A 9,680-nucleotide genomic window follows, 5' to 3' on the forward strand; every position below is an offset into this window, starting at 1 on the left:
ACCACTTCTCCTATTGAGCAAAGTCAACTCTTTGACAGTCTCTTCAGTTGTTGGCGCTAACTTTCGGCCAACTCTTTGTATTTTGTCACATCGTGTGACTATTGTTGTGCGTGAACTTCCAGCTTGTTGCTCACTTCTCGAGCGGATACTGGTCTTGACATCTGTTGGTGGAGTCATCCACCCTAGGCGCAAGGTGGTGACTCAAGGAATACACGTGTGCTCGTATGTCCGAACACCTTTACGGGGTGAGAGACTTATTGATGTTGCTCTCCCCCGCTCGAACTCGGCTGCCTCTTTGCAGCAAGGTCGTCCCCCCATAAGGACTTACATTGTATACGGCTTTTGCACTCGGCCGACGCTTGTCTTGTCTTGACTCTCGGCTTCTCTGCTTGCAACCACTGACACTATTCCTCTAATGTGAATGGTTCTTTAGAAAGCACCGTCATGGTGCTTTCTATTTCAGCTGCCCTGTCTCACTTCGGAACTGCAAGCTCTCGTCAGGTGAGCTTGGTCTTGCTTGACGGGTAGATCTACCCATATTGAGGTGTCGACACACGACACTAATGAATTTCAGTTAGTCTTGGCTTCAACCCCCAACTGATTATAATTCTGACCGGCAACTGTCCTGCCCACTTCGGCACTCTTGACACACTTGCAAGGTCTTCGATCAACTCTTGGGTTCATTTCTCTTGACTGTCTTGCCCGACTAGACGCACAAAGTGTGGCTCTGATACCAATTGTCACGGTCCTATGTTCTTGACCGTGCGGCGTCGTGATCTATACACGCTCACGACCAGCCTTAAGGGGGATTAAGCCCCATATATATTTTTCGCCCCGGCTTTGTGGCTTCGTCGGACCTTAGGCGAGGTTTGTCTTCGCCAATCGAACATCGCTTGTGCGGAATCCAAGCTTGTCCAACCACACACGCCGCCTGTGCGTGTATGTTCAATCGTCTGCGACACATCCGACTTGCCTCTACGCTAGGCCAACTCGTTCGGCTCGACCTTGCCTCTACTCGGGCCAAGGTCTCTCAATACAACGTCGCATCTCATCTTGCCATCTCGATCCCCATCGACGGGGTCCATATGTCTTGACGCCATCCCGAGTCTCGGGATGTCGTCGGCCATCATAACTCGTTCAGTCGTGCCATCGAGAATGGGCCCGCGTGTCGTTCATCTCATTGGGGCTTCCCGAACATCCATCCATCCGGGTTCTATCGAGGCATAGGCCCTCCCGTGCCCATGCCGAGTCATTTACGGATACCGTACCGGATAGCGGGTGTATGTAGCAACCTCCAACACGCGGGCTAGGGCGCAATACCGGCACACCCGTGCCGTCTGGTACTGTCCTTCAAAAACCCATTTCAAAGGAAGTCGCCCGAGACACTCGTCTCGGCACGCTCGCCCACACTGTGACACACGTATGTGCCACAGGGTAGCTCACTTAGGCCACAGGGCCCAGGGGTGGTGGAGAGCTAACACCATGGTACCCCCTATAGTACATTTTGAGCCATTTTCATTCTACCAGGAGTAGACATGATTTTCGTGAGGTGTCATACGGTGTCGTGCATTGTCCGTCCAATGTCCGATCGACACCAAACTTGGCGAGCATTCATATTTCATATGGACGGACTTAACTCCCGAACCGCATGACCAAATTCCTTCCGAAACCTCGACTTTTGAGGTTAAGGCCCGGGGCCCTACCCGGCCCTTAAACAAGCCTATCTTGTCCTTCATGTCTATGCTGATGTCTCTGTTATGCTTGTGTCTCAACATGTCTTCAATACCCACTTTGCGTGGTGGTGTGTTGGATGATGCATCGTCCTCCTCGATCGCATCATGGCATTCTTCTACGTTGGCCCGCATATGGCCGGATGGGCGTCTCTTGAGGGACGCCCCTTTGCTTGTCATGGCGTGAGGGTCACAACCTACTCTCTTCATAGTAAGGTTGTGACATTCTCCCCCACTTAACTTAGTCATCGTCCTCGATGACTTACTCGGGTCACAATCATATTGCAGATTGTGACATTCTCCCCTGCTTAATCTAGTCATCGTCCTCGATGACTTTCTCGGGCGCGTTCGCCCCACCTATTACAAAATTCTCCCCCACTCAATCTCGGCATCGTCCCGATGACGATCCGACTCTTTGTCTGTTGGCGACTTGACTCGCTGGATTTGGTTGTGCTTCAGAAAAATCTTCTATCGTTGAGCACCTGACGATCTTTTGTCATAATGCTCTCCCTGCTGACGTCTTATGCCAACTTGGGACAAGTTCGAGTGGATGCTTCTGACTTCTCTTTCGTCAGGTGGCACCACGTTCTGACTCTTGACTTGGTCAGTTGTTGGGTGAACTTGTCCTCACTTAGGCTTGTTCCTTTATCTACGGCTATCCCCATTCGGACCTATTTCTGTTGTTCGCCCATCTTGGACTCGGCCACCGAGACTCGCAACGTAGACGTGACTCTTCAGCGTTTGCCATAGTTGTGGGTGAGGCTGACTCTCTTTGCAGACACTCATCAGACAAGTATGGACTTCAGAGGGCACTCTTGCCCTATTTTGGCCAACTTGGCCCCAGTGTGTGTATCCTCTTCGGATCACATAAACTAGTGCACCCCTCGGGGTGGGGCTCGCAAGCCCAGTCGCGACACTCTTTGATCGCGACCACTTCTCCTGTGAACTAGTGCACCCCTCAGGGTGGGGCTCGCAAGCCCAACCGCAACACTCTTTGGTCGCGACCACTTCTCCTATTGAGCAAAGTCAACTCTTTGACAGTCTCTTCAGTTGTTGGCGCTAACTTTCGGCCAACTCTTTGTATTTTGTCACATCGTGTGACTATTGTTGTGCGTGAATTCCAGCTTGTTGCTCACTTCTCGAGCGGATACTGGTCTTGACATCTGTTGGTGGAGTCATCCACCCTAGGCGCAAGGTGGTGACTCAAGGAATACACGTGTGCTCGTATGTCCGAACACCTTTACGGGGTGAGAGACTTATTGATGTTGCTCTCCCCCGCTCGAACTCGGCTGCCTCTTTGCAGCAAGGTCGTCCCCCCATAAGGACTTACATTGTATACGGCTTTTGCACTCGGCCGACGCTTGTCTTGTCTTGACTCTCGGCTTCTCTGCTTGCAACCACTGACACTATTCCTCTAATGTGAATGGTTCTTTAGAAAGCACCGTCATGGTGCTTTCTATTTCAGCTGCCCTGTCTCACTTCGGAACTGCAAGCTCTCGTCAGGTGAGCTTGGTCTTGCTTGACGGGTAGATCTACCCATATTGAGGTGTCGACACACGACACTAATGAATTTCAGTTAGTCTTGGCTTCAACCCCCAACTGATTATAATTCTGACCGGCAACTGTCCTGCCCACTTCGGCACTCTTGACACACTTGCAAGGTCTTCGATCAACTCTTGGGTTCATTTCTCTTGACTGTCTTGCCCGACTAGACGCACAAAGTGTGGCTCTGATACCAATTGTCACGGTCCTATGTTCTTGACCGTGCGGCGTCGTGATCTATACACGCTCACGACCAGCCTTAAGGGGGATTAAGCCCCATATATATTTTTCGCCCTGGCTTTGTGGCTTCGTCGGACCTTAGGCGAGGTTTGTCTTCGCCAATCGAACATCGCTTGTGCGGAATCCAAGCTTGTCCAACCACACACGCCGCCTGTGCGTGTATGTTCAATCGTCTGCGACACATCCGACTTGCCTCTACGCTAGGCCAACTCGTTCGGCTCGACCTTGCCTCTACTCGGGCCAAGGTCTCTCAATACAACGTCGCATCTCATCTTGCCATCTCGATCCCCATCGACGGGGTCCATATGTCTTGACGCCATCCCGAGTCTCGGGATGTCGTCGGCCATCATAACTCGTTCAGTCGTGCCATCGAGAATGGGCCCGCGTGTCGTTCATCTCATTGGGGCTTCCCGAACATCCATCCATCCGGGTTCTATCGAGGCATAGGCCCTCCCGTGCCCATGCCGAGTCATTTACGGATACCGTACCGGATAGCGGGTGTATGTAGCAACCTCCAACACGCGGGCTAGGGCGCAATACCGGCACACCCGTGCCGTCCGGTACTGTTCTTCAAAAACCCATTTCAAAGGAAGTCGCCCGAGACACTCGTCTCGGCACGCTCGCCCACACTGTGACACACGTATGTGCCACAGGGTAGCTCACTTAGGCCACAGGGCCCAGGGGTGGTGGAGAGCTAACACCATGGTACCCCCTATAGTACATTTTGAGCCATTTTCATTCTACCAGGAGTAGACATGATTTTCGTGAGGTGTCATACGGTGTCGTGCATTGTCCGTCCAATGTCCGATCGACACCAAACTTGGCGAGCATTCATATTTCATATGGACGGACTTAACTTCCGAACCGCATGACCAAATTCCTTCCGAAACCTCGACTTTTGAGGTTAAGGCCCGGGGCCCTACCCGGCCCTTCAACAAGCCTATCTTGTCCTTCATGTCTATGCTGATGTCTCTGTTATGCTTGTGTCTCAACATGTCTTCAATACCCACTTTGCGTGGTGGTGTGTTGGATGATGCATCGTCCTCCTCGATCACATCATGGCATTCTTCTACGTTGGCCCGCATATGGCCGGATGGGCGTCTCTTGAGGGACGCCCCTTTGCTTGTCATGGCGTGGGGGTCACAACCTACTCTCTTCATAGTAAGGTTGTGACATTCTCCCCCACTTAACTTAGTCATCGTCCTCGATGACTTACTCGGGTCACAATCATATTGCAGATTGTGACACTACCTCTACATGGCTATCTGGGACTACATGGTACCTGGCCTAGGGGTGTGCTAAGTACCCCTACGCCCATCTAGTCCCCCTATGGGGAGCGCGACCCAACCCGTTCCCATGTAGCTAATGGGCTGTAGGACGTGGGGACACATTTCCCATGCGAAATGGCTAAGAGCAGTAAGGACTGATCAGGGACCCCCTGGTTCTCCCACGAAGCTATAGATACCGTTCACACGCTAGCAATCTATGAACACTCCGGGGTACCTTCTTACCGTGGTAAACCGCTAAGTTTCTAGGGAAAAATTAAGTTTGGCTAGAGCGGCATATCGCTCCTAACAGAGATTCCCTAATCTTATCAAAGAAATGAGCTCTAGCAATTAACAGAGGGTGCATGCAATCTTCTTCTAACATCATAATATGTAATTCATGCAAACTAGGCATACCGGCTCAACGGGGCGATGACCTCCATCAAGCACCCAGAGCACGAAGTTCGCGCCCAATGGGGCGAATTCGTCCATCAAGCACCCGAAACCCGGCATACACAATTCTACACATAAAATAACGCATGCATACATACGGCGGAAGCCTAAGGCATACAAGCAACACTCATGTAATTTACCCAATTCAATCACAACAGTTAATCTGACTAGTAACTTACATGAAGAGCTAATCTGAAGCAGAACTACTAGCATGCATGCAACCCGAGCGAATCCTACAAGTATTTCTTCCTAAATACCGGGTAGTGACTTACCTGGTTGACGCGTGCCCTTTCGCTAGCGTTTCTTTGCCCATGAGGTGTCCAAAAATACTGATTTCTCTAAATTAAGTCCATATTCACGTAAAAACAGTATTAGAACTGGAACCGGGACAAAAATCGGGAAAACAGAAAACAACCGGGCCAAATTGGTCGTTCCACGCGCGCTCACGCGCCCAGCAGCACGCTGGGAGTGCGTGGCCACGCGCGCGGGAAGGCGCCAGCCGCAGGCTGCACGCGCGCCTGCCACGCGCGCCCACTTCCGCGCAGTCGCGGGTCGGCCGGCCCGGCCCGGTCCGGTCGGCTCGGCTCGCGTTGCGGTTCGGCCTGGCTTGCAGGCGACACGTATCGACGCCTCGCTGGAGCTACGTTGCTCCAGCCGGTGGTCGACGCGTGTCCGGCACCTATCGCCGCCCTCCACCGCTCGCCGACCGTTTTTTTTTTTTCTTCTTCTTCTTCTCTGTCCTCTGAAAATAGAAACCCAGTCGGTTTTTGTTTTCCGATTTTCATATCTTTCGATCCGTAGATCGGATCCATATGATTCCTTCGGCAACGTTCTAGATTGTGTTACAGGCTACATCCTAGTATTCTTTTTGTAATTTTTTCTTGACTATCGGAGGATTTAAGAACGCCGGAAGTTCGCTCACCATTCTCGGATGACCCTCGGATCTCCGCCTTTGGGTTGAGGTCTCGGCCAAACTTCTTCACAGAATGTGCGTGAGTTGTTCCTAGGTGAAGATTTCAACATTTTAGGGTCGATTCACGTAGGGAAAAACTCAGATCTGAGCAATATCGTTCAGAAACCTTACCTCGCGAAATGTTCTTAGGTTTTGATGGAGCGTCGGCCTTGCTAGCCTCTCAATCCTGGTACGAGTCTCGTCTGGAGATGGATTCCGGCGGTGGTCCGTTAATCTTCTCGGCCGACTCCTCACTGACCTCTCTCTAACCTCTTCTTTCTTTTGCAGGCAATCTGGCTGGGTTTTCCTTGGACCCCTATTTGGGTTGGAGGGGCAAAATGACATTTTTGCCCCTCAGTTGACTTAGCCCTTTTTTTTTTTTTTTTTTTTTTTTTTTTTTTTTTTTTTTTTTTTGCGTTACAATAGTAGGTGGTTAAATCTCGTAAAGCTATATAGAGTAAACTGAACTATATATATATCCCGTCCGGTAGAGCTTTGAAATGTACTTTCTATTCTCTGTAATTCTCTCTTACTGTACATACGTGAAGTCATCAATAAAAAAATCCTTTTAGCCAGAGTTCTCCTTGCACTTTTCTCTATCTTGTTTTTTGTGTTCATCTAGATCGAGTTGTGCGATCCTAACATTCTTATGCCAAGTTGTGAATGATCGGTGACCTACGAGGAGCTACCTCAGCATGGCTTATGATTGTCTCTCTCATCGAGAAGGGGCTACCCTTCCCTTATCCTATCCAGCTAAATAATTTGTACGAGGTGGGCTCACGTTTCCCATGCAAAATGGCTAGGAGCAGTGGATTCGGATCAGGAACCCCTAGTCCTCCATGAAGCTATGGCAGTGTGTTAGGAATCACGAATCTCCACAATGGTATGATATTGTTCACTTTGAGCATAAATTATCATGGCTTTGCTTTGGGCTTCCCCAAAAGGCCTCATACCAAGGGAGATACTATTCCTTGCTTATAAACCCATGATTATTCCCTCAATTAGCCAATGTGTAACTCCATCCCAACAATCCTCAACAATCCTCCCCTCGAACAAAGTACACTATAGAGTCTCCCCTGAGGCCTATGGAGCCCTCGAACAACCTCCCCTTAATCGAGGTTCGACTCCTTTTTTGGAGTCTTCGAACAAAGTAAACCCTTTGTTCGACACTTTAGTCACTTTTGATTGTACCTTCGAGGCTCACAATACTTTGTTTGACATTTGAGGATTTTATTGACATTACTAAGTTTAGGGCATAGCTCTAATACCATGTTAGGAATCACGAATCTCCACAATGGTATGATATTTTCCACTTCGAGCATAAGCTCTCATGGCTTTGCTTTGGGCTTCCCCAAAAGACCTCATACCAATGGAGATACTATTCCTTGCTTATAAATCCATGATCATTCCCTAAATTAGTCAATGTGAAACTCCATCCCAACAATCCTCAACACAGCGTTCATACACTAGCAGCCTAAGGATACTCCTAAGGTGGTTCGTACGCTCTGGTGGTCTGTTAGGCTTTTAGGGAAAAGATTAGGTCAAAACTGAGTGACTTGTCACTCTAACCACTAAAACCCTAGACCTATCATTACACTGGATCATGAAAGCTAATTGAGTATGTATGCAACTGTTATATAGCATCATCATACATAATTCATGAAAAAATAAACATACATGCTCAAATGAGCGATAACATCCATCAAGCTCCTGGAGTGTAGAGTTCATAAATATCCATCCTCCTTTCAGCATGAATTATATATATATATATATATATATATATATATATATATATATATATATATATATATATAGATAGAGCAGAAGCTTAATCAGAATTGCACACCCAGAAAATTTGCATAATGTTTCACATATTACGTTCATACTCATATTAATCAACTTACCTAAATTCATTCAAGGAAAGGTGTATGAAAGCTACACCTAAGGCAAATATACGAGCATGCATGCAATCCAAGCAATTCCTACAAGTATTTCTTTCTAAATATCGTGTGGTGACTTACTTGGTTGATGCATGCCCTTTTGCTAGCGTTTCTATGCAAGTAGGGTGTCCAAAAATATTAATTTTAATCAATTAGGTCTTTAATCACATAAAAACATGGTTAGAATTAGAATAAGGACGAAAATTGGGCAAGCAGAAGTCGAACGGAGCAAAATGGGCCTTACATGGTCCTTACACCGGCCCTCACACGCCGGGGGAAGGTCCTAGTTACAGGTGGCACGCGCGAGTACCACACGCGGGTTGATTCTGTGCAGTCGCGGGTCAGCGGTCTGGTTTGGTAGCTGTTTGGGTAGGTGGCTCAGTTCGCTCTGTAGGATCACGGGTTGGTTTGTGCTGATGGTTCTGGGTCGGTTCGCAGTTGTGGGTTTGCAGACGACACGTGTCTGCGTTGCTCCACCTGACGTCCAACGCGTAGCTCTAGTCGACGCTTGAGTCGTGTCCTCGCCTTGCCAAGCCGTGCTTCACCAATCGCCGGTTGACACGTGGCTGTCGGAAAAATTCCTCTCTCCTCCTATCACATGAAATCGTAGATTAGGGTTAGTTTCTTTGAACTTCTTATTTTTGTATCTTTCGATTTAGGGTTCAAATCAAAACGATTTATTCGGCAAAGTTGTAGATCTTTAAATAAACTACGTTCAAGTATTTTTTTTTTTTCTTAATTTATTACTCCCATACAAATCAATTTATGAACATCGGAAGTAGGTCATCTCTTGATTATCGTTCTTGGAAGCACTCTCAGATCTAACTCCAGTCACGTTTTTCGACCGAGTTACTTCACAGATCTTGAAGTACAACCTCCCTAGTTGAACATACAGTAAGATTAGATCTAGAATCGTCAAACAGGATCTTAGATCTGAAGAAGATTGATCAAGAACCTACCTCGCGAACTCTCAGATCTTGATGGAGCATTGGCCTCGCGAGCCCATCTGTCCTTCCAAGCAGGGAGTTCTTATGTTAAGGTCTCGACTGAAGGTGGATTCCGGCGGCGATCCGACGAGATTTCGCGGTGGCTTCTTTTATCTCCTCTCAACTTTTCTCTCTCACTATTTTCTTGTTTTGTGGATATTCTGATTGGGCATCATTGGACCCCTATAATGGTTGGAGGGACAAAATGACTCATTTGCCCTTGTTTTGATTTTCACCCGAATTTTTTTTTTAGGGTTACAAAAATGGTTAAAAAAAACATGTGGTATTGATTTTGAAGAGTCTTTCATTTTCTTGAAGTAAAATGAAAATAATGATAAAATAAAACCATAACATACAATTTTTTTTACATGAGATATTTGAAAAACATAGATTAAAACTAAAATTTGGTAGAGAAATTAAAACTTTATTTATTATATATTGAAAATAAAAAGGCTCCAATTGTTCTACAACACTCTAGAGACTTCAATGATTCTTGTTTGAAATAGTGTCGCATCGTAGGTTTCTTTGGTCGGGCCATAAAACATTGGGGTCACCCATATTGGACAGTTTTT

General features: G+C 47.6%; 1 long non-coding RNA gene across 1 annotated transcript; it reads right to left on the minus strand.

The window, feature by feature from the left end:
* Positions 1-8,250: 8,250 nt before the first annotated feature.
* LOC111780534 (uncharacterized) lies at positions 8,251-9,290 on the minus strand. Its single transcript, XR_002812856.2, has 3 exons — positions 9,082-9,290; positions 8,878-9,001; positions 8,251-8,713 (listed from the first exon to the last, which is right to left on the minus strand). It is a non-coding gene; the product is annotated as an uncharacterized LOC111780534 (long non-coding RNA).
* Between the last annotated feature and the right edge of the window lie 390 nt (positions 9,291-9,680).

Source organism: Cucurbita pepo, chromosome 18 (genome assembly GCF_057944985.1).
Source record: "Cucurbita pepo subsp. pepo isolate OVF chromosome 18, ASM5794498v1, whole genome shotgun sequence".
Classification (NCBI taxonomy): Eukaryota; Viridiplantae; Streptophyta; class Magnoliopsida; order Cucurbitales; family Cucurbitaceae; genus Cucurbita; species Cucurbita pepo.